The 20,181-nt window shown below is 42.5% G+C and overlaps 1 protein-coding gene across 8 annotated transcripts in view; it reads right to left on the bottom strand.

The window, feature by feature from the left end:
* ZMYM2 (zinc finger MYM-type containing 2) overlaps nucleotides 1-18,000 on the bottom strand; it is a 130,713-nt gene extending 112,713 nt beyond the window's left edge. For 6 of the 8 annotated variants that reach the window (XM_089512651.1, XM_089512650.1, XM_089512646.1 and 3 more), the window contains exon 1: nucleotides 17,875-18,000. The gene's annotated coding sequence lies outside the window, so the exon portion shown is untranslated. Of the gene's footprint in view, nucleotides 1-1,776; nucleotides 1,839-16,272; nucleotides 16,676-17,874 lie in introns of those variants that run through there. The other 2 variants (XM_089512648.1, XM_089512649.1) reach the window with 2 other exon arrangements.
* Between the last annotated feature and the right edge of the window lie 2,181 nt (nucleotides 18,001-20,181).

A 20,181-nucleotide genomic window follows, 5' to 3' on the forward strand; every position in this document is an offset into this window, starting at 1 on the left:
AGAACAGGAGCAAATTGTGACATAGGCTATGATCTGATAACATCGAAAATTAGAGGAAAGCCAATGAAGAAGACTAAATCAATCATCATTGCCAAACTATAACCTGGAGAATATTCCTGTAGAATGTAAATATAATGCAAAAATTAGATTTGCATTATTAAGCCTAATCGATCATGAGGAAGAAGAACTCTGAACTGAAATCAGAGACATTGTGAGGGGTGAAATGCAAGAACAACAATAATAAACAAAAATCTCTAACTAAACCACCACCACCCCACAGAATGACAGATTAATCTCTTCAAGTAGTTAAGGGGCAGCATGGCTCTTCCTTCGTGGCTACAACTCCTTCCTCCAATGTTCCATTCTCAGTGGTAGAGAAAGAGCCATCCAGGAAAGGGAATTACTATAGCCTAACTAATCTCTGGGAGAGAAGATTGCAAAATGATGGCATTAATGAGAACCAACATGCTTGAGCACCCTGGAGCTGAAGGATTCATAAGCTGAAGCAAATTTATCCAGTCTGTAATGTCTGATGATGGTGGAAGGAATGATCCAGGTAGTGGTTCTCCAAATTTCTTCAATAGGTTAAAACCCCTCTATACTGAAGTTATAGCTATCAGAAAAAGAATCTTGATGGAACAAATACAAAGGGGAACAGATTTAAAGTCTCGAAAGGTGGCTTGCTAAGTATCATGAGAACCTTATGGAGATCCCAAGATGAGAAGCAATGATCTACTTGAGGGCTTAGGAAGAAGGCCTTGAGGGTGAGAAAAGAGGGGATGTTCATGACTGGGTTATAAAATGGATAAGCAGAAAACATGCCTAAGTGTGTTGGGTTTCAGCCCAGCATTGTAGAAATGCTTCCTTTACACTGGCTGTGAGGGGAGGAATGGCTGACCTGCAAGCAAGCCCATCTGAGAAAGGTGGTCTCATATATTCTAATCGACCTCCTCTTGAAGGCTAAAATTGTATTTATTATACTGTGTGAATAACCAGACCTCACATAAAATCTCTTTCAGTTGCCAGGTGGCTAGGTACAACCAACCTGAATCCGGGTGTAGAATGGATCTTTGGCTGAGATCAGACTTGATCAGGAGAAGAGGGTCCCAGCTTGCCAGGGTTAGCAGATGGGGAGGTCCAATGAGGCGCTATGAGAATCACTGATGCTCTCTCCTGACAGATTTTCCTGAGTACCCTGCAGATTACAGGTATCGTGGGGGGGGGGGGGGGGGGCATATAGGAGACCCAGGTTGTTTGCAAGGCGTCCCCCAGGTTTTGCCCTGGAGGAATGAAACCTGATGAAATACCAGCAGAGATTGTTGTTTGCGCCTGAGACAAATAGATAAACATGCAGATGACTGAAATGCAACTGTATCTGGTGGAAGATGGTTATGTCTAAGATCCATTCTCCTAGATTCAGTGTGTGCCTGCTAAGGTAGTCTGTTTTGGTGTTCAGGGAGCCCTGGATGGGTTCTGCTAAGATGAACAGGAGGTTCTCTTCTGCCCAGGGGAGCAAATGGTGAGCCTCCTTGTATAGCAATAAGGAGTGAAGACCGCTTTGTCTGGTCAGATAAGATTTTGCTGTTTCCATCTAGACAAGGATATGCATCCCTTTGAGAGCCTGTTGAAAGTGGAAGAATGCCAGTTTGATGGCCTGTAGCTCTAGCCAATGATACTGTGGAAGAATTCTGATCTGATCCAAAGACCCAGAGGCAGGCGGTCCTTGAAATAGGTCCCTCTCAAGTGAGGAGGCTAGCCTCTATGGTAAGAACTTACCTCGGTAATCCCCTTGGAAGAAGTGCTCCTGGATTGTCTGAAGCCTTTCCATCCAGAAACGCCTGTATTTGATAAAAGAATAGTAACTTGTTGAGAAAAATTTGAGGTCCATAATCACACTCTGCCCCATTTCTGGACACTATGAACAGGTCTGAAAAGATGCCGTTGAACTTCTCATGTGGGTGAACCTGCTTGATAACTCCTATTTTTAGAAAGTGAGCAATGGCCTGGCAAGTTGTGAGATTCTTTAGGATGTTTCTGGACACTGAAAACTGGAAGAACTAGCGTCTGGGTTGGTAGTTGACTTCTGTTTTGTACCCTTTGTTCACTGTCTGTAAAACCCACTGATCTGATACTGAGGAAGCCATGGCTTTGAAGAAAGGGAAAGCTTGACCCCTAACTGATGGATAGTCACATGGTTTGTTTGCTTTTGTTTTGTTTTTTGGAAGACTGGCTTTCCAGTGGAGCAATTCTGCCTAGTTTTTGTGAGAATGAAAAGAAAAATAGGAGCTAGATTAGCCAGGTTTTAACTGACCTAAAATTCTAAGAATGAGAAAAGGATCAAATGGAACAAAAGGCCTGGCATTGTTTACCCTAGCATTGTAATTTCTATTTGAGCACAAAAAGCATGGCCTTCTTCTTGTCCTTAGCTTTAATGCTGATGTTCTTGAGAGCCTCCTCACTGAACAGGACAAGTCAGTGTACAGTAGATGTGATGTAATGGGCAGAAAAGGTAAGAATATCTTTGGTGGTGTCAACCACAACGTCTAATAAAGGGATTCTGCATTCAGTCCTGAGATTCAAAACTATCTTGTAACCAGAGCATAGCTGCTGTGGGTATAAGAAACAGGAATTGATAGTGCAGAAGCTTTGTGGGAACCTTTAAGGTAGGCATCCACTCTTTTTTCATTGAGGTATTTAAAAGCTGGGTCCCCTTCCTCAAGGACACGAGCATAAGTCAAAAAGAGCAGAAATGGGCTTATCAACGAGAGTGGCTTTAATATATGTATGGTCTCTGATGGAAGGGTACAGTTTTTGAGCCACACTGCTCCGTTTTCTGCCCACTGTAGGAGACGGCCATTCTGATTTAGGTAAGCCATTGAAATCAGAGGAAAAGGGAACCACACACCACAAAGTCATTCCTTTGGAGAACATAGCTGCCCCATGGCTGAACTTCTCAGTGGTTAGAACAACAAGAAAGATATTGGGGCTCTTGGGGGCCCAACGCTGCTACAATCTTAGACAGGAAGAGGAAGAGGAGTCATTTTGGTTAAAATGTTTATTTGTGGAAATATCCTTCTGCTTTCTCGTTGGATCAATCACCTTGGTCTGAGTCAAATAAATCTCTTGAAAAAAATTGAAAAAAGCCATTTCAGTATCTGTCAAAGGAGGGCCTCTCCCCCAGCCGGGGTGGGAAGAATCCTTATCAAAGGAATGGCCTGGCTGGTCTATTATGTAATGGCCTTATTTTCCCCTGTTTCCTGGGGGTGGTGGAGATAGCCTCTGGTCATTTTAGATGCAGAACTATGAGGGGGTGGGGTGAGTGGTACAGTCTCTTGATTTCCCAAGTCACCAGGGAGAAAAGTTGTTCCCACAAGAGTCAGCTGGCTAGAGCAAAGGATTTGAAGCTTGAGGGAACTTTTGATTTCACTTTAGCATTCCCTATTACCTCTACCTATCCAAACAAACAAAGCCCCACACAATAAACAAAGAAGTGGTGAGGGAAGGAGGTGGAGGGGAGTGGCTGGAGACATGATGAAATGGAGATATGGGAGGGGGGGAAGGATACAGATCTCAGACAAACAAAAGAGAAAAATTTAGAGAAAAACAGAGATGCTTGCTTATGACCTCTCCCAAATGAGCCAGTGAAAAGAACTGAAAGGGAGGAGCTGGGGATCAGGATATTTAATCACTCCAATTAATTTGACTGGGTGGTACCTGGAATTAACCCTTTCCTGATGGCTCCCCTCCCTTGTCGGCTGATAATGTATTTGCATGAATACAGAAACTAATGAAAAAGTATTTCATGTCAATCTCCCAGAAAACCAAGCAATTAAATGTTAGGTGCTGTTTTTCAGTTTTTAAGATAATGACCCAATAGCTCCATTGTCTTGGGACTGACTTAGAATCATAGAGTTGGAAGAGACCACTAGGGCCATCCAGTCCAACCCCCTGCCATGTTTGTTGTTATTTCAGTATGAGTACCCATTCAGAAACTCCAGATGAGATGTAATATAAAGTGAATGTTTCTGTTGACAGAAGAAAAGATCCTGTGGTCTCTTTTGTCCTGAAATCTCATCTTAATCTAAGGGCCATGTGCTGCAAATCACCAGGAATGGTTGACAGTTCAGTAATCTTTTAAACTACAGATTACCTTTAAGTAACAGTTCATTTATTCCAGCACCAACCTACCTGACACTTTTAAAGTGACTGTCCATGTTTAAACATGGACAAGTTAATTATGAGTAAGATTTATAGACTATCATTAACTCTGTATTGCTTCAATATAATTTAAGCAAACAACTGGTGCTACCCTAAGTATGGTGTCCAGCACATAGAGCATAGTGCCACACTGTTTTGCTATGGTCAAAGCTCACCTGGAATATTGTGTCTAGTTCTGGGCACAACAGTTCAAGAAGGTTATCGACAAATTAGAAAATGTTCAAAAAAGGGTGACCAAGCTGATCAAATATCTAGATACCAAGTCTTATATGGAATGGCTTACAGAACTGGGTACATTTAGTTTGAAGAAGAATGAAAAGTGACACAATAGCCATATCTGAATAGTTAAAGGGATGTCATGTATAAAATGGAGCAAGAGGGTTTTTTCCTGCTGTTCCAGAGACTAGAACACGATTCAAATTAGAAGAAAAGTGAATTCACCTAAACAGTAGGAAGAACTTTACTGTAAGAACTGATTGAGAATGGAATAGATTGGCTAAGTAGAAATTTTATGTGAAATTGGAGCAGTTCTTGCACTATTTCAGGAATAGTAATCTAGCTCTCCCATTTGGTTAAAGGTTCTAAAAAGTTGAATAGATAACTGCTTCATAGAGGTGATGTCATATTATGTGAGGGTAAAAGCCTTGAAATTTTATAGGCCCTGTACACATGGCACTAAAGCACTGTGCTGGCGGTGTACTAGGGTTAAGGGATCATGCAGCAAACACAGGGTCCCTAACCCTAGTACAGCATGGCACTGTAACAATGGCGGTGCCCCATGTATAGGCACCGCCATTGTTACGTGACAGATGCATAGCATCCGCACGCCATGCTGCACTTGTGACATCACGGGTGCACCATTGGCGCACTCAGACATCACAATGTTGGTGCAAAAAGAACCCGCTTTTCGCAGGTTCTTTTTTCTCTGCAGGGAACCCACGCAGTTTGGTGGCTGCGGCTTCCCTCCGGGGAAGGCGCTAGCAGGCCTCCCTTTTTGGGAGGTCTGTACCACGCCATAGATATATTTGACTTGTGTTAACTATTTGACTGCAAGTGTAGCTTGAAAATGGTCACTTCACACACATTCTACTAAGTGCATAACATTAATTTCAGGAATGAATATCATAATTTCTGTAATGGGCAAGTAGTATTATAGTTGTATTAGAAGAAGCGAATGGCCTTTTTTATATATTTATAGTTCGAAGAGATGTGAAGGTCTGCGGCAAAATTGGGGGGGGGGAACCATTTTTTTCTGTATTTTTCCTGAATTATGCTAAAATAAAATACTCCACAATTGATTTTCTTCCTTTTTTCACTTTTTTTGGGGGGGTTGTTTTATATAAACAACTGTCATTTTTGTAAAAAGACTTGCATATTTTACTGAATTATTTCAAAAAGAAATTAGGCTTATTTTAGAGTTGGAAGAGACCACAAGGGCCAATTCCAGTCCAACCCCTGCCACAATCTAAGCACTCCTGACAAATGGCCATTCAGCCTGTTTAAAAAAATCTCCGAAGAAAAAGACTCCATCACAATCTAAAGCAGCATATTTTAATAATAATAATAATTTTTATTTATATACCCCTATATTAAAAGTCTTACCATCAGGAAGTTCTTCCTAATGTTGAGGTGGAATCTCTTGTAGTTTCAACCCACTGCATCATGACCTAGTCTTTAGAGCAGCAGAAAAAACAAGCTTGCTCCTGGCTTCAACATGACAGCCTTTCAAACATTTCAACATGGGTATCATGTCATCCCTTAACCTTCTCTTCACCAAGCAAAATATACCTAGCTCCCTAAGCTGATCCTCATAGAACATGGGTTTCCAGGCTTTTAACCATTTTGGTTGCCCTCTTCTGGGCACAATCCAGCTTATCAATGATCTTCTTGAATTGTGGCGCCCAGAACGGGACACAGTATTGCAAGTGAGATCTGACCAAACAATTGAGTGGTGGTATTCCCTCAGTCTAGACACTGCACTCCTATTGATGGAGCCTAGGATCACAATTACATTTTTAGATGCCACATCACACTACTGACTCATGTTCGGCTCTTAGTCTACTAAGACTCCTTTTTACATGTACTGTTGTCAAGCCAGGTGTCACCCATCCAATATCTGTGCTTTTCATTTCTTCTGCCCAATTGTAGTATCTTACAACCCTGTTGAAATTCATTCTGTTAGTTCTAGAACAGCTCTTCAATCTGTTAAGGTGATTTTGAAGACCGATCTTGTCCTCTGGGATACTGGCTACCCTTCTTCATCTGAAAATTTGATATGCATGCCCTCTATTCCATTATCCAAGTCATTTAAAAAGATGTAGAACAGCATTGGTCCCAAAACAGAATCCTGTGGAACTTCACTAGTCACCTCTCTAATTAATTAATTTGTTTTATTCATATACCGCTATTCCAAAGATCATAGCGGTGAACAGCAAGTAAGCTAATTAGGATGGATAGGAACCACTCTAGAATGGATAGGAACCACTGGTGAGCACCTTTTTGGTTCAGCCAGTCAATCAATTTCAAATCCACCTAACTGTAGCATTATCTAGTCTAGCACATATTTTGCAAGCATTTTTGCAAGAATATCAAGGGGGACCTTGTCAAAGACCTTAATGAAATCAAGGTAAACTATACACTCACACGGCTTTTCTTTCTAAGTGCTTACTGACGCTAGAATATTTTCTGATGTTGATACCTAGCTGATGAGGCAATGATTGTTTGGGTTTTCTTTTTAACCCTTTCTGAAGATGGGGACAAATTTTCACTCCTCCAGTCTGCTGGGACTTCTCCTATTCTCCAGGAATTCCCAATGATTATTGTCAGTGGTTCTGATATTATTTTGCCAGTTCTTTTAACACCCTTGGATATAGTTCATTTGGCCCAAGAGACTTGAATTTGTTTAGAGTAGTCAGATATTCCTGTATTACCTCTTTACCTATTCTGTGCTGTATTTCCCCTACTGCATAATCTGCTCCATTTTCCCCAGGCCACAAGAAGGTTCTTGTGCCTGCTGTAAAGCACTTGATTTACCATTTCTTCAACACTGTGTACTAAAATCACCAGTCGACTTTGTTGTTGTGTGAATTTAAAGTTGATCCACTACTTAAGAGTGCAAACAGTAGGTTTTACTTTGCAGTCTGTGAATTTAGTCTGCAAGATTTCTCGAATACAAAACTAAAACATAAGGGAATCTTAGATTATGTTTCCTCTTAAAGTAATAACAAAGTGTGTTTGTGCTTTTTCAAGATCTTAACCACATCAGCTGGATGCCTGCACTTCAAATTCACAGTAGACTTTTTTGTGACTTATTTACTGCAACAACTAAGCATGTGTAATTTAAAGCTAGTGGCCAAATCTGAGGTTTGCAGCAACTATTTTTACTTTCTTTCCTTACTTTCAGCCAACTGGAGCCAGGCACAAAATGATAGTTCCAGGCAAGTTAAACTTTGTGGATTGATGGGCAAAGCCCACACAAAATATTTGTTTGATGTATGCCTACAGCGTGTGCTTAAGTCTCCTCCTGCTAGACACTACCATCACACACAACATGATCAGTCTAATACTTTCTAAACCACAACTGTGTCATAAGCAGAAAGCAAAAACTGAAGGAGTATGCAGACAGATAAAAGGTGATGAACTCATCTACAGAAATATAAAATAGCAGAGCTTACAAAGTTAGTTTTTGAACTGCAATGCCACCCTTTACCCTAAGATCTTTGGGCAGCTTACAATAAAATCAATTTTAAACGATAAAAGATTACAAGATTTTAAAAAGATTTTAAAATATATTAAATAGTTTCTCAATTAAAACAGACAATTTAAAACTGTTTAAAACATTCTTGAATAATGTAAGCAAAAAACACATGCGACCCAGTTAATCAGTTTGGTCTGAAGTCTCTAATAAAATTAAGGAAGTATACTGAAGAAGTTTGTAGTGCATAATAGATAGCATGTAGAAGAAGAGATCAGAAAACACCCTATTTTACAGAAACAGGGAGACAGTAAGACTAAAAATAGTTACAAGGACAAATAGTTACAAGTCATTGATTTTCAGTTAAGTTTCAAACAAGTACTAGTCTCCTCTTACAGCTGGGTAACATTGGGGTTGAGAGAAGCATATAGATGGTTCTCTTTCTGTAGGATAAACACAATGATAAAGAAAATACCAATTGCACAATGAAAGAAATGAAGGCTGCAATCACTTGTATTTTGATTACTAGGGGAAGGAACCCCATTGAACAAACTAGGGCTGGACATTTAGAGCAGTGCTTCTCAATTATTTTCTGTCATGCCCCCCCTAGGAAGAAGAAAACATTTTGTGCCCCCGCGCAACTGTAAATAGTATCATTTGTCTATAAAATTGTTATAAGTACACCTCTGCATAACACTGTATCCTGAGCCTCGCGCCCCCCTTTACGGAGCCTCGCGCCCCCCCTGGGGGGCCCGCCCCACTATTTGAGAAGTACTGATTTAGAGGGCTGAGTAACATAAATGGCAAACTATAGAGTGGTTCTTGATAATATGCAAATATATATTCTTGTTAATAAACAGTAAAATCTGCTTTTGGACAAATGTACAAGTAAATCATTCCAAATATCAACCCAAAGTCTCTTCCATGCTTTCTCATTTTCCATTTTTAAGTTCTGCAGACATACATAATGAGTAACTGCCATTGCTGGGCAGACTAACACTTTTGTGTGTATGATACAACACTATGCCCATACATTTATTACACTTTAGGCACTGAGCACTTACAGTGCGCCTGTGTTTTACGCGGGCACGCCATACGCAGCTTTCAGCATATGCTGAAAGCCGCACCAGAAGAGCCCGTTGCACGCCCCGGAACAATTAATGGGGCGTGCAACTGTGGAGTGTGTATGCTGGTGTGCGCCACGGGCGGGAGCCCCATTACTTCCTACTTCCTTCAGCATACGCTGGTTTCCCCTTACGCAGAGGGATCCGGAATGGATCCCCGTGTAAGGGGAGGGCACACTGTACATGTATTACTCAGAACAAAAACATGTCAACAGAGGACACAATCTTTATTTCTCTTGTTTGCTAGTAGTCTACCTCATCCATGGGATCTTGGTCCACAAGTTTCCCCTATTTCTACATTAACTTTCCTCAGGACTTGGGAAGAATTGATAAGAAGTTGAAAATATTTTGGGTGCGGTACTCTGGTTTATCACTATCTCACAGCCTAACCTATCTCACATCATAACTATGAGGATCAATGGGAGAGAAGGAAGAGAGACAAAGGATGCTATCTTGAACACCTGGGTTGAAAGTTAAGATAAAAATGTAACAAATAAATAGAAATAATTTAAATGGCCCTAAATACCAACCAGTAAAATGCATACTGTTAAGAGAACTATTTTTAAAAATGCAAGGATTACGTTGTTTCTAGCTTTCAGCAATGCTTCAGATTTAATTTTATATCATTTTATAAAGCAACATGTCTTTCCTTGCTTACCACTTATACTTGAGATATTCCTGTAACTCTAGTAAAATCAAATGAACCAAAGTTATTAAGTCATAAGACACTAAAAGTATAATCTTACAGAAGTATAATTCTACCAAAGTTACCCAGAGGGCCTTCTCCACTGCTGCTCTGAACCCTTGGAATGAGCTGCCGAAGGAGATCTGCCACATTTCTACTCTTACAGCCTTTAAGAAGGCTCTTAAGATGGATCTCTTCTGGCAGGCCTTCCCTTCCTAGTTTCTCTCCCCGTTTACTGTAACTTACATCACTCTGTCCACCAATTCTTCTCTTAAATTTAATGAGAAGAATTAAATTAAAATTAGTTAAAATTAAATTCTTGCCTCAAGAAGAAGAGCCCTCCCTCCATGGCAGCTGTCATCATCTGGCCTGGGAGGGAGTGGAAAAGACAGGCCCAACTCCATCAGGCCTAGCTGTGAATTACTGTGACTCATGTCGCTCTATTTTATCTTATTTTCTATGTATTTTTATTGCTGTAACCCACCCACATTCCTTGTGATTAGGTGGGCTATAAATAAATTATTATTATTATTAAATCAGCAGCCCAATTGAATTCCATGGGACCCACTCCAAGTGGGTACAGGACTGAAGCAACAAGCATCCAACTTATTATGGATGTGACCCACTGATTCAATTAAATTTTTGGACTGCAACAGTCCCAACATAATTTGCTCATAAGATTAACTGCAGCTTCATGAATTCATGATAGCAGTCATATTTTAGACCAGGAATGGAAAACTGAGGCCCTCCAGGTATTGTAATTCCGACAGCCTTGACCAGCACAGCACAATGATGAGGGATACTGGTAGCTGCAATGACATAACATCATGGGGAAGGTTCAACTGCCTACTTCTGCTTTAAAAGGAGGTATCAATGAGTTACTGGGATTCAGAAGTTTGGCACGTGGAGACAACAGGTCATACAAATAGCTCTTCTCTGTCAAACTCTGTAAAACTACCAAGGTCAAAGTCCATCGAACATCAAATATGAAATATTGGCCCTATGTTCCAAATGTCACTGGAGTCATAGCCTTGCCTGTTCAAATCTTTTACCTTCTTCTTAAACCTATTCTAATATTGCAACAGTGAGTGAATTACAATCCTTCCATTTTCATGCATTTACTTCAAAATATTAGCAAGGCATTTAAATATATATTTCTAGGTACAGGTTGAGTTATCCCTTCTCTGGAAATCTGAAATCTAAAATACTCCAAAATCCAGAACTGGGTGGCTGAAACACTTTGCTTCTGACAGTTCAATCAATGTACACAAATTTTGTTTCATGCACAACACTATTAAAAGTATTGTATACAAAGTCACCCCAGACTACATGTATAAGGCTATGTGTATACAAAACATAAATGAATTTCATGTTTAAACCCGTGTCCCATCTCAAAGATCTCATTTTGTATATGCAAATATTCCAAAATCCAAAAAAATCTGAAAATCCAAAACACTTCCAGTCCCAAGCATTTTGGATAAGAGACACTCAAAATCATAATTAGAACAGCAGTGCAAACAATGTAAGTGGAGTCTTATGCAGGTATTTACCTAGCTAACATGAAGGCTAAAACTGTGGGTATGGGTATGCATGGAAGGCCTACACTTGACATCAACACTTCCTCAATCCTTATTTTTCTGTTTGGGATGAGGAATTACTTGTATTGTGCTGAACACAAGTAAAGCCCCTGTATAACCAGGAACCCTGATGTTTACTGGACAAGCCCCCAAAATCCTTCCAGCTTCAACATGGGAAAATTAAGAACACTGAGTTGGTGTGATGTATACAAGCTATGCCTTCCTTGCTTTAAGCACTCATATGAACAGGCTAAATGCCAGCACAAAGCTTCTGTGTACTCCTATTTAAATAACATACAGCTCACATCCTTCAAGCTAAACCTTTTCTTACACTTCTTTGAATTTCCATTCACCTTCTTAATGGAGCATGGAAACATTTAATAATCATTTGATCAAGTCATCCACTGTTATCTTTGATACTAGTAAAATAGACAAACCACAAAAAGGAAAGACATCAAATAGTCCCTCAGAGCTATCTTCTATTACAATCTTATTTGCTTGATGCAGGGAGTGAAAAGTACTGATCAACAACGTTTTAACCATGATAAGTAACAACTTTATAAACTTGGATGATGGAACACAGGGCATACGTTAAAAAATTGACAGATAAAACCAAATTAGGAATACCCCAAAAGACAGAATCAGGAAAGATCTCACTCTCAAATGGGTGATACCTGACTTTAAAAACATTTGGGGTCTTAGGAAACTACAAGCTAAATTCAAGTAAACAGTGCGATATGAAGGCCAGAAAGCTAATACATCACTGTCCAGACCAAAGGAAATAACAGTCCTACTCTTTCTTTGGTCAGACCTTAATTGGGATACTGTATCTAGTTCTGGGCACCACAGTTTAAGAAGTATAATGACAAGATGGAATGTGTCTCCAGTGGAGGAGGAGACCTAGACAGTCAAAGAGCTGGAAACCAAGTCCCATGAGGAATGCTCAGGGAACTGAGTATGAAGAAATAAATAAACTTAATAAAATTAATGTTTAGCATGAAGAACACTGATAGCCATTTTTAAATATCTGAAAAGATATCATGTACAAGATGGAGAAAACTGGTTTCCTGCCACTCCAGAGACTAGGACACAAACTGATGGATTCAAATTGTGTGGCCCCTCAAAACAACCATGGCCTCGAAAGGATCCAAGGGCTACCTTTAGAAGTTCTGCTCATAAATGCTGCCAACCACATTCCAAACATTAGGAAGAACTTCCTAACAGTAACAGCTGTTCAAGAGTGAAATAGACTGCCTTGGAGGGTGGTGGACTCTCCTTTTTTGGAGGTCTTTAAAGAGATTGGATGACTCCCACCAGGAATGCTTTACCTGTGTATTTCTACATAGCAGGAAGTAAGATTAGATGGCCCCTGCAGTTTCATCTACCTCTATGATTCCAAGATCATAGGATATTTCATAGGCTATTAAAGGTGGGTCTTGAAAGGCAAAACATACTATCCAATCTCTCCACGCTCTTAGAAAACTGGTTGAAAATTACTAGTATTTTTAATCATTGCTCTTAAAACAATACATCATCCAAAAATGTAAATTCTTGAGAATTAGACTGCCATTTTTTTTCTTAGTAAGCCAGTTGGAAATAAGTGACAAAAACCTATACTCCCCATCATTTTGTTGAGTTAACAGGGAGCACTGATCTTGAACCATCCAATTATTACTGCCTTCTGCAGGCTAGATACTGAAATGCCACCTGGTGAATTCTAGGAGACCCATCACATGCAACTCTTGATTTATTGTTTTCAGTTTCCAAACAACAGGTCATATCACTGCCCACACAAAACTATTTTGCCACTCAGGAACAATACTTATACTCCACCACAATGTGAAAGAAATAAAAATGCCAGTCTTCTCAAAATGTCAAAAAGTGATTATATTGTCACAGAAAGCAACTGCAACAGCCTGCAACCTCTTGCTCAGATGGAAATAGGGTCAAGGCGGATGGTTGCTTTTAATAGGAAAGCACCAGAGAATACACAAAAATCCAGGAGTGCCCTTTCCCTACAAAAAAAGAGATTCCACTTCAACATTAGGAAGTACTTCTTGACAGTAAGAGCTGTTTGATGGTGGAGTCTCCTTCTCTGGAAGTTTTTAAACAGAAACTGGATGGCTATCTGTTGGGGGTGCTTTGATTGCGTATTCCTTCATGGTAGAGGGTTGGACTGGATGACCCTTGAGATGTCTTCCAGCTCTATGATTCTATGATTTGGAGCAACGGATTCAATCTCCAGGAAAAGAGATTCCAGCTCAACTTTAGGAGGAACTTCCTGATATTAAGAGCTGTTGGATCACTGAATACGCTCCCTCAGAAGGTGATGGAGTCTCCTTCTTTGGAGGTTTCTAAACAGAGGCTGGATGGCCATCTGTTGGGGAGTAGGCTGACTCAGCCTCTCATAGAATCACAGAGTTGGAGGAGACCACAAGGGCCATCCAGCCTAACCCCATTCTGCCATGCAGGAACTCCCAATCAAAGCATCCCCGACAGATGGCTATCCAGCCTCTGTTTAAAGACCTCCAAAGAAGGAGACTCCACCACACTCCGAGGGAGTGGGTTCCTCTGTCTAACAGCCCTTACTGTCAGGAAGTTCCTCCTAATTATTATTATTATTAATGTTGAGGTGGAATCTCTTTTCCTGTAGCTTGCAGCCATTGTTCTGGGTCCTAGTCTCTGGAGCTGCAGAAAACAAGCTTGCTCCCTCCTCACTATGACATCCCTTCAAGTATTTAAACAGGGCTATCACCTCTTAACCTTCTCTTCTCCAGGCTAAACATCCACAGCTCCCTAAGTCGTTCCTCATAGGGCATGGTTTCCAGACCTTCCACCATTTTAGTCATCCTCCTTTGGACACGGTCCAGTTTCTCAATGTCCTTTTTGAATTGTGGTGCCCAGAACTGGACACAATATTCCAGGTGGGGCCTGACCAGAGCAGAATAGAGTGGCACTATTACTTCTCTTGATCTAGACACTATACCAGTCTAATAAATAAATAAATAAATAAATAATACCAGTGGTTCTCAACCTTCCTAATGCCGCGACCCTTTAATACAGTTACTCATGTTGTGGTGAACCCTAACCATACAATTATTTTCATTGCTACATGCAAATATGTGCTTTCCGATGGTCTTAGGCGACCCCTGTGAAAAGGTCGTTTGACCCCCAAAGGGGTCCCAACCCACAAGTTGGGAACCATTGCACTATACTATTGATGCAGCCTAAAATTGCATTGGCCTTTTTAGCTGCCACATCACACTGTTAACTCATGTTCAACTTGTGGTCTACTTGGACTCCTAGATCCCTTTCGCATGTTGTGTCGTTCAGCCAGGTGTCCCCAATCCTATATCTGTGCATTTTATTTTTCCGCCCTAAGTGCAATACCTTACATTTCTCCGTGTTGAATTTCAATTTGTTAGCTTTGGCCCAGCTTTCTATTCTATTCAGGTCATTTTGAATCTTGATCCTGTCCTCTGAGCTATTCCTCCTAATTTGGTGTCATTTGCAAATTTGATGAGTATGCTCCCAATTCTGTCATCCAGGTCATTGATAAAGATGTTGAATAGCACTGGGCCAAGGACAGAGCCCTGTGGGACCCCACTGGTCACTTCTCTCCAGGATGAAAAGGAGCCATTATTGAGCACACTTTGGGTTTGGCCGGTCAACCAATTACAAATCCATGTAACAGTTACCTTGTCTAACCCACATTTTACAAGCTTGTTTGCAAGAATGTCATGGGAAACCTTGTCAAAGGCCTTACTGAAATCAAGATATACTATATCCACAATTGGAGTTCACTGATAAGTAGTACAGAAATGTAAATGCTAATGCTAATACTTTGTGTGTTCCTGCATGGCTGGAGGGTTGGACTGGATGGCCTTTGTGGCCTCTTCCCACATTCTTACAGTGCTGCTCTTCTACTTTAACTGTTCTGGCTGCCTCTTGTTGCATTCTGGGATTTGCAGTTTAAGGAGGGGCATTTACAATTCTGAGCCAGAGAGCTCTTAGGCCTCACTGAACTACAAATCCCAGAATGCAACAGGAGGCAGCCAGAGCAGTTAAAGTGGAATAGCAGCACTACTGATATATTGATATGGATTGCCCTTCAGTGCCCAAGTTGTATCGCTTTAATTAGGTCTATTTTAAATAATTTTAACTGTATTTTATAATGTTGTCATTTTATATTATTGTTATTTAGTTTTAAGGTAATGGGATATGGGGATTATGTAATTTTTAGTTATGTATGTGTTATGTATTGTATTAGGTGATTTATTGTAACCCGCCTAGATCCTTTTTGGAAGGGGTGGGATATAAATAAAATCTATTATTATTATTATTAAAATGCAGTGCAGTAATGTGGTCAGATTCTACAAATCCGCTTGAATGAGGGAGGAAAAGGAAAAAGAAGCATGCAATCCAAATATAAGCATTGCAGAAGCACGCTTTGCCAAAGACAAAAAAAGTCTCCCTACACAATTGGCTTACACGTTGTAAAGCGCTTAGGGCGTGCTAGTTCACTGATAAGCGGTATAGAAATGCACTTGCTATCGCTGCTGCCAAAGAAGCCAGGCAAGGCTTGGCGAAGGGAATTAATTGGGAAACCTGGTTAAAACGTGTCACTGCAGTGTGGGCTCCGAGCCTCCAGGGGGCGCTGGAGAGATACCCTCCCGCTGCCTGAAGGCGAGCGCAGCAGCGTCTGCTTGCGGGAGTCGGTATTGCAGGCGCCAGGCTGCAGCAGAGGCAGAGCCCTCCCTGCGGGGAGGAGTCCCCTCTCGGCCATGACTGGGGCTTTGCTCTGGGGCAGCTGCGCCCAACACTCCCCCTTCCCCTCCCCAATTGCCCTGGAAGCGCCTCCCTCTTCAAACCCCCACACGCCCCAAATCCATCCAACCACCCCCCCTCTTCTCCTCCTTAAGTCTAACCCGGGCAGAATAACATACAGTACATGCATATATAAAAAGCACTCACAATGGGGGGCCTTCTTCCTCTTCGCTGGGCTTTGCCAAGGCTGCGCCAAACTGGCCTGGAGCCTATTTTGGGGGGCTGGGGCGGTGGGAAGGGTTAAAATGGTGGTGATTAAGGGGGGATAGTAAGGCCAGTGGGAGGTCCCCTTTATCTCCCCCCAGACTTGGGGTGCCTCCTTATCTCCCACACTTGGGGGGGTTGGGGGTAGGAAGATTAAGAGGGGTATCAAGACTTGTGGGGGCACCTCCTTATCTGCCCTTCTATTTGTGTGGGGGAGAGATAGCGGTGTTGGGGATGGGAGGAGGAAGAAGAGGGGTATTAAGATTAGTGGGGGCGCCTCCTTATCCCTCCCATTTGTGGGGCAGAGGAGACGATAGTTTTAGGAATAGGAAGAGGGGGGAGATGATGTTGGTGTTGGGGGGGTAGGAAGATTAAGAGGGGCATTAAGACCAATGAGGACGCCTCTTTATCTCCCCCCCATTTGTTGGGAGGTGGTGTTGGGGCAGGAAGATTAAAGGGGCATTAAAACCAATGGGGGCACCTTTTTATCTACCCCCTTTTTGTGGGGGGTAATGGTGGTCTTGGGGAGCAGGAAGATTAAGAGGGGCACTGACACTAATAGGGGCACCTTATCTACCCCCCCCTTTTTAGGGAGAGGCGGAGGCAGTAAGATTAAGAGGGGAAATAACACTAATGGGGCCGCCTCCTTATCTACCCCCCTTTTTGTGGGGAGAGGAGAAGGTGGTGTTGAGGGGAGGCAGGAATATTAAGAGGAGCATGAAGACCAGCCTCTTTATCTCCCCCCTTTTTGTGTCGGGGGGGAGATGCTGGCGTTGGAGGGGCATTAAGACTAATAGGGGCACCTTATCTACCTCCCTTTTTGTGGGGAAGGAGATGGTGGTATGGGGGGGAGAAGGTTAAGAGGGGCATTAAGACCAATGGGGGCGCCTCTTTATCTACCCCCCCCAATAGCACAGGAGACGCCCTTCCTCCCTGGGCGCCTCTATTTTGCCCCCTAGCGACCCCTTTCCCCGGTTTTATTACCCCAGAAGTGCCCCTCTGGAAAAAGGGGTCCAGGGGCAGGCAACAACCACGGCCATGAGGCGCCTGGGGCTGGAGGAGGCCCTTTAGGCTTGGGGGGAGGGATTACCCCGGGACTTTATAACATAGACATATAGAGACATATATATATCCCTACCAAGCCCCCCCCGCTCTCTCTCTCTCCTCCGTTTCTTAAGCGCTAACCCTGGCCCTCCACCAACTGCCCCCGGAGCCGGCTCTGGCCCCCTGCAGTCGGCCAGCAGCACTGCCACCGCCGCCTCCCGCCGTCCGCCATTATTAAGGAGACCCAGGCAAACAATACTGGAGGGGAAGGGCAGGAATATAGAAAGAGGGGAGGAAAAGGAGGATCAACGGAGGAGGAAGGAAAGCCCGAGGGGTCAAAACGTGAGATAAGACGAACAAAATGGACGCCCCTCGCAGACACCGCCGTCGAAGGGGGTCCTCCTCCGTCGCCTTCGAGGAGAGAAAAGCGGGGCATTTAGCCCCGGAGGCTCCGAGGCAGCGCTCCCCGGCCCCACCGCGCCTAACCGGGTCCCGCCTCACCGTTTTTGGGGGCAATTGAGGAACGGTGGCCTCCCGCCCCTGCGTTGCCTCAAACGCGGTTCCTTCCCTTGCCTCTTCCTGCTCAACTCTAACTCGGTCCAGTCCCGGGTTAAAGCGCTGCTGGCGAGGAGGAGGAGGAGGCGGGACCGTGCGAGCTGAGGGCGGGAAAAGGACGCCCCCATTGGCTAGCCCAAAGGGAGGGCTTTAAAGCCATTGGAGCGCCGTTGCGCCCGTCAGCCGCGGCGTTAACGTGATTGGGTTAGGGGTGCGTCAATAGGGGTCTCTTAGTCCCGCCTACGGCCCCGCCCCTTTCTTTGGTTTTGCCTCAGGTTTAAAGAAAAAACCCGAATGGCATTGGCCTCCACAGTCGCCACCGCCGTCGGCGGAAGAAGTGCCTCTGCCTCTTGGCATAATAATAATTATTATTATTATTCCGCCTCTCCCTCAGGATTGAGGCGGGTTACAACCAAAAATACATAAATAAAATACACAAAATTACATATACACTAAAAAAGTCCAAATAATAATAATAATATTTATATCCCGCCTCTCACTCAGGATCGAGGCGGGTTACAACCAAAATACATAAACACAAATTCATACATAATAATAAAATACAATAAAAACAGACTACATAATATAAACAATAAAAATTAAAATAACAATTAAAATGGTCATCACTGGCGGTTGGTCTTAAATTTCACCCATTAAATCCTTCCTCCAACGCCCCTTCTTAACGGCAATAGCGAATAAAAGGGTCGTTGACAGTGAAGTAGCCCTACAAATTTGGACCACTGAACCCATGTCTTTTTGTTGTTGTTTTGTGTGTGTGTGTGTGTGTGTGTTTAGCGAGGCTGAGAACATGGGGAACCCTTTCCATGAGGGGCAAAATAACAAAAATTCAAATATTTTATTTTAAAAAAAAAATTAAGAAGACCCTCCATTTTTCCCCTCAAGGGGTGTTTCCAGTCTTATTTTAAATAAATAAACAAACAAATAAATCAATATTTTATTCGTTACATGGAACCCTTTCCATGAGGGGCAAAATAATGGGAACATTTAAATATTTTATTTATTTATTTATTTTAAAAATGGAGAAGACTCTCCAGTTCTTTTCCCCTCAAGGCTGTTTCCAGTGTCATATTTTAAATAAATAAATAAATAAATATTTATTTATTTATTTTCCACAAAGGAGGGGAAAGCTGCCTCAGGATCTGGTTTTGGTGGTTGGTGAATGGTGGTGGTGGTGGTGGTGGTTGTTGGCTGTGATGGTTGTGGTGACGTCCTCCATTTTGTCTGAAGCTTGCTGCCTGTGGTGGTTAAGCTTGAGGGACCCCCTTCAAGACCAAGATGGGGCTCTGAAGGGAGCCTTTCTTCACAACAGTTCGCCTCAAGGGAGGATAGCCATGGGCAATGCCCCCCCAAAAAAGTGGCAAATATGGACTCAAAAAAAAGTGCAAAAACAACGACAGCCAACCTTCCCTCAACCAAAATGGAGGATTGCGCGCTTCCTTTGCGCTATGGGTGGTTTTTCTTTTTCCTCTTTTCCCCTCAGCCATGACACTTTTTTCTTCGTGTTTGGGGTTTCATTTGGTTGGAAAACCCACCTAAATACCCTTATTATGACCAAATATGAGGGCAAAAAAAAGAATGAAAACAATCACAACCACTTCTTTTCCTCTCTTTCCACCTTGCAGCCATTCTAGCCACACACTGGGCGCTATTCCTTTACAAAAAAGAAAGGGACGAGGGGGGTCCAAAACCAAAACACACACACACTAATCCGGTTTGAGACCGATTTTAAACTGCCCTGCTGGGCTCAATACTAGGGAATGCTGGGAAGTGTAGTTTTTGAGACATTATTGAGCCTTCTCTGTCAGAGAGAGGGAGGGAGTGCCACAATAAACTACAATTCCCAGGATTCCCTAGCACTGAGGCAAGCGCAGTTAAAAGCGGTCTCAAACTGGATTTAGTGTGTGTTTTGGACCCCACCCAGTTCCTTTCTTTCTTTAAGAAAAGCGAGGAATCAGACCCTGGTTGTGGTGCCAGAGCTCTGTTTCTGACAGAGGAGGCTCACTAATGTCTCATTAAACTACACTTCCCAGCATTCCCTAACGTTGAGCCTCAAGGCAGTTAAAGCGGGCTCAAACAGGACGATTATTATATGTCTGTTTTGGAGCGAAAAGCGTCCCATTTGTGTGTTATTCGAGCTTTTCTTTCTCTCTCCTTGCTTAGCTAGCGAGGAGACCTGGGAAGAGTTTTAAAAACGTTTACAAATGCGCTCTTTTGGCCTCCATTCTGTTAAGT

Source organism: Sceloporus occidentalis, unplaced genomic scaffold, assembly GCF_023333645.1.
Source record: "Sceloporus occidentalis isolate IW3139 unplaced genomic scaffold, rSceOcc1.0.p SCAF_2, whole genome shotgun sequence".
Taxonomy (NCBI): domain Eukaryota; kingdom Metazoa; phylum Chordata; class Lepidosauria; order Squamata; family Phrynosomatidae; genus Sceloporus; species Sceloporus occidentalis.